This window comes from Castor canadensis, chromosome 10 (genome assembly GCF_047511655.1).
Source record: "Castor canadensis chromosome 10, mCasCan1.hap1v2, whole genome shotgun sequence".
Lineage (NCBI taxonomy): Eukaryota > Metazoa > Chordata > Mammalia > Rodentia > Castoridae > Castor > Castor canadensis.
This window is the reverse complement of record NC_133395.1, coordinates 50877792-50883791: the sequence shown is the minus strand read 5'-3', so window position 1 is coordinate 50883791 and position 6000 is coordinate 50877792.

Here is a 6000-nt window from a genome sequence, read left to right as displayed (position 1 = left end):
TTCTGCTTTGTGTCTTCATATTGTTCACCATAAAATGTAATCGAAAAGAGAGATGCTGGAGAATTAAGTGATGCTAAACTAAAAGAAATCATAATTGGATTCATGGCCTCTTCAGATTCATGAGAGATTCTGAAATTATATGAGAAAATTTTTTCAGCAAAAGCACTACCAACTTTGTCGAAAGACAGAGAACAGTAAATTAAAGAGAATTTTGACCCCACCCCCAAATTCTGTTGTGATGCAGTGAGCTGATAAGACTCTTTATCTGCAAAGATAATGCATATTTCCATAGATAATAAAGATATCCTAGAGTTCAAAAATCAATGTCCATGAGGAAATGATTCTCGGAATTTGCCAAACAGCATCTCATAAGTGCTTTAGACCAGTAACTACTTTGTGCTTCCAGATTTTCATAGACTTTGTCCTATACCATTCCAACCATCCTGTGTTGGTATAATGTGGGGAGAAGTGGGTCATGGTAAATATAGTTAGTCCCATACTCTAGCATAATATTCTTTTCACTATGGACAAATTTATAGTCTGTTTCTAATCAATAGAATGTTAACTTCCTTAGTTTTTTGGCTTTTTCTTAAATTTAGATTGAATCGCATTTCTAAGCCTAGTTAATAGGTTCTAATATTGTTACTTTCTCGGGAAATTACCATTGATTTAAAAATCTACTTAGCTATTTAAAAAATCTTTCAACTGATTTGCATACTCAGTCCAATATTTTGTTCTGTTGAACATATTAAGAATTTAATATTGTCGACTTTCAGCGTCTGAAGTTATAACAGATCTGATCAGCCCATTCATTATCAATTCTTCCTTTTGTCCATGCTGTCATATTTCTTTATATTTCTGAGGTTCTACTTCTTGCAAAGTTACAAGTAGGGTTTATGAAGGCCTGTATCATAATTGTGTTCATTCAGAGGAGCTGCGTGATTGCTTCTGGCATATTCTTGCAGACAATATTCTTCACATTATTATATTACTATATATTCATAATTTGAAATTTAAACAACAAGCATAGAACTTCTGTTACTGCTACAATATTGGCTGGGGGCTTGCTTGTGTTTACCAAACCTTTTGGGACAAGAAGGCTTGTCCATTTAGCAATCTTTTCCAACTAGGGCATTTTCCTGGAAATCTCCTCAACAGTAGACAAACTTATTTATAATTTATACCAAAATTATTGCCCTAGGCTATGACATACTAACTGTTTTCAGGAAGGAGAGAAAAGCTGGGATTTTTTAACAAAGGTAGGAATCACTGCACAAATATACCCTGAGGTCACAAAAGAAACTTGAATTTATTCACTTCATGAAATGCCTTCAAGGTAAATGCATGTTTCTATCCATGTCTCCTTCTCAGTGTTCTACATCTCCTTGGTTATTGGCCTGTAAGTATTAACTTAGCAAAACCTTCTAGTAGTAAATTTGCATATTTTAAGACTATGAGCTATCAGAATGGAGTAATCAGTCTCCTCCTAATACTTCGTATCTATATTAAAATTCTACTTTTTGTAACTGAAGACTCAAGTCTTAAGTTCTTTCAATATCCTTTTTTTTTTTTTTTTGGTGTTACTTGCTGTTGATCTCAAATCCTGTCCATGCTAAGAAGACACTTGAGTCACTCTGCCATCTCTTTTTGCATTGACTATTTTTCACATAGGGTCTTGCTTCATGCCATACTGTCCCACATAGCAATCTTATTAGTTATGTTTTCCATACATCTGAGATGATTGGTGTGCACCCCTGCATCCAGCATTTTTGTTGGTTGAAATGGGGTTTTGAAGACATTTTTTGCCAGGATGTCCTTAAACCACGATTCTCCAAATCTCTGCTCCCCAATAGCAGTAATTACAGGCTTGAGCCACCATGGCCAGCCCTCAATCTTCTCTAAATTTATTACTGAATTTATAAACCACAGCAAAGCTATGGACCGAATTATGTCCTTCAAAATTCATTATCCTGAATGATATTGCATTTGGAGATAGGTATATAAGGAAGTGAATAAGATCAAATAAGGTCATATATGTGTGTACTTTTTCATAACATGATTAGTGTTTACTATGGACTACATGTTTATATCTTCCCCAAACTATATACTGAAATTTTCAGCCTTAACGGGATGGTATTAGGAGATGAAGTCTTTGGGATGCAATTAGGTTATAAGCATAGAGCCCCACAAATGAGATTAAGACCCCTATAAATGGTACTTCAGAGAGCATTCTCTCCTCTTTTCCATCATGTGTGGACATAACCAGAGATTTGCAGTACGCAATTTAGAAGAATTTCTTCACTAGAGTCCAATCTTATTGGCTCCCTGGTTCTAGATGTTCAACCTCCAGAAATAAGTATCTGCTTTTCATAAGCCATGCATTCTGTAGCACTTTGTTCTAGCTGCCAAAAATAACTAAGACAGTGTCTTTATAAGGAGAGAGACTTAAGAGGTTTTTTTTTTAGTTAATTCTCTACCATGAAGTTATAGACACACACACAAAAACTACATCCTTCTGCAAACCAGGAAGAAAGCTCTCATCAGAAACTGAATTGGTTAGAACCTCAATCTTCCACTATCCATCCTCCAGAACAGTTAAAAAATCCCTCCTTTTAGGGAGTGAATTCAACAATGATATATCGTAAGAACTTTTGTAAATGTAAAAATGTACTCCCAGTTACCACAATAATAAAAAAAGAAAAAAATCCTGTTGAAGCCAACCACTCTATATTCTTTTATTATACTAGCCTGAGCAGCCTAGTATAGTACCAAGAGGCAGAATGCTATGACAAGTTAAATAAATAGATGGCACTTAAACCTGACAAGTACAAATGGAAAGAAGTTGAGGTGCATACAAGAAGTGTGAATGTCAAAAAATAATTCTGATGTAACCTCAGATGGAAATAATAAACGTGTTATTAGAAACCAGAATAGAAGTAATTTTTATGGTAAAGGAGAAAAAAACTTGTTTGAGCAGTGTTTTAATGTATTATAGACTTTTTTCCAGCAATGAAATTAGATACTAGTTGGGCAAAACTCCAAGAAAAATATTGAAAGAACAGTCTGAAGAACAGTCTGATTCATCTTGCCTGCTATTAATAAGACATGAAAATAGAAAGATAAATTTAAGAATGATTGTTAATAAAAAAGTGAACCAAAACACTTTTTTGGAAAATTCTCACCCCACTTTTTTAGGAAAAAAAAAAGCTTGTTGTAAAGAGACTGAGTATAGTTTAGCAAACATTTTTTTGATAAAAGGATCATGAGTACAACTCATAGACTTAAATTGACCTCTCGGCAGAATCTGAGAATAGGGATGAAGTGATGACAGCATAGACACTGTCAGCTTGAAGTAAGGGAGAGATCGTGAGACAGAATGAAGGAAGACTTGAATTCTACAATACTGAACCACAATGACATTCAGCTATGAATGTGCACTATTCCTCAAAGAAAGGAAAGAATGGTATTGAGATTTTTCAGAGATTAGGGTGTCAACACTATTCTATAAGACACAAGAATTGATGAAAGATCTTATTCTATTAGTTAACATTTTGAAAAAAATCTTCTTTAGAATACCATATTTTATGTCCCAAAGAGCCAATAATATTATTTTCTATCAAATTTATTGTTAATAGTTGAGTTTTATTAGAAATGAATACACATTTCCCACAGGAATATTGATTCTCGTCTCTTTCCTTCTATTAGTAATTGTTTTAAAATAAAATCCTCTAGTTTGCATTAAACACAGCTGGATTTGGTGATCAGGGAAAGTGTACCATATCACTGAGTTATGTATAAGTACACTTCTCTCAGTTCCTATGACATAAGGAGAAAATGCAATAAATGTTTTTTCCATGATTTTTTTTCTTTTGTCTCAGGAATATTAGAACAAGATATTATGAATGTCTATTTAGAAGCAAACCAAGTGCTAAGAGATGCCTATTATCAGGGTGATGTGGTAAACCACATCTGAGAGAACAATTGGTGAAGTCTCATTGGGTCAGGAGAAATGGAGAAAGATGTTTGTGTAGTCTTTAATTGTCAAAATCTACTAAGACAGCCAAGTATGTTGGCACATCCATGTAATTTCTGCATTTGGGAGGAGGAAGCAGGATTGTTAAATTCAAAGATTGCCTAAGGCTGCATAGAGAGTTCAAGGCCAACTTGAGCTACCTAGCAAGACCATCTCAAAATAAACAAAAATGTATTATTCATTTATTACTAAATGAGCACTATCTGTTGCTGCATAGTGTTTGACAGTCAAATCAAATCAGAGAAACAGATGGAAATGGGTACCCACACTTCACACAGCTCTGGGGGTGGTGTTTACTAAAGCAGCAACAAATTCAATCTGATTGTGTTGAAATTTTTAAGGCAAATTTGGATGATAAATTAATGGATTTGCTTAAAAGACAACTTTTATTACCTTAAGATTGTTGTCATCAGTAAGACCAAGGATTTAGAGTTAGAAATGGAATTGTTTTAGCAATAAATGCACTTCTCAATTAAATTACACTAATTATTATATCTATAAAAATCATCTTGTGACACCTATATTTTTTGGCTTATTTAATTGTCAAGTCAGTTACTTTAGTTATATTTATGAAACCAAGTAAATTCAAAAGTTAACTTGAGTTTTAAGTTTTAAGTGTCATTAAACTAAAAATATTTCTACTTTTACATAGTATTGAAATGAAGCATGTACTGTGAAGAGCACAGAAATAGAATTTACTTTTCAAATTCAAAATGTTTCATGAAAAGCAAATATTAACTGGTAGAAAAAAAACTTCAATCAAGTTTTTACTTATTTGATTAGTGACCGCCATTTTTCATAAAAAGGAAGAATGCAGGAAAGAAAAAACAGCAAAATCTTTTAAAAACTACACTTTATTTTGTCAGAAGAATATGTAAATCCCTTTTCACCATTTTATCACATTAAGGGTGATAAAAGATACCTAGTGTCTCAAAACATTTTTGAAGGTCATAGAATTGTGTTTTACTCAATTGGTTAAGTTGTATGCCTTGAAAGTGATAGAGTACATTTATCTGTCAATTTTTATAGCTGATTTTTAGTAGAAGCTGAATTCAAGAAATATGTAATCTTGTATGTGTGTGTGTCCATATAGAACAAAGGATAAAAACTCAAAACACTTTTTTGATATTATGTAGGTTTTCAAGACAATAAAATTATGCATATATACATATATATATATATATATATATATATATACATAGTCTATGAACTTTTAGTGAAAGTCTCTATGTCCTTGTAATGTTTATAAACTAAATTTAATTTTGATTGTTTTCTGAATCATGTTTTTTGTGTCATATCAAGGAGTACATCATTATAACATGGTTATGTAAATTTCCTCACATTCTGTTTTCTAGTTTTTGTTTTACTCTTAGAGTTATGGTACCTTTTGTGTCAATTTTTGGGAAGGAAAAAAGCTCTGTGCACTAGTTAATTTTATGGTATAACTTCATTGGGTTTTAGAGTGCCTATAAAACTGGTAAAACATTTCCTGGTATATCTGTGCAGGTGTTTGGAGCACATTAGGACTTGAATTTGTAGACTTGGTAAAGGATATCACTTTTACCAATGCATGTGATCAACATCTAATCCGTTGAAAGTTTTAATGGAACAAAAGGTGGAGAAAGGCAAATTTGTTCTATGCTTCAGATGGGACAAACAGCATCTCCTGACCAAAAAAATTGTTGCTCCCATTTTCCTGCATTTGGAACAGCATTAGGAGAACTTCACTGTCTATCCAGGTCAGACCTTTAAACTAACATGAGAGCTTAACAGATTCTCTCAGCATCCATCTTGCAAATATAGTTTAATATTCTTCTCATCCTCCTTTTAAAGTAATTTCATCTCTATTGGTCTCTGTGTCTCTGGAGAATTCTGACTACATTGTCTATGTCTAGCCTTTGTTTAAAAAAAATTTGCGATTCCAAGATGGCAGCTAGAGGGAGGAAGCAGATAGTGTGCCTCCTATA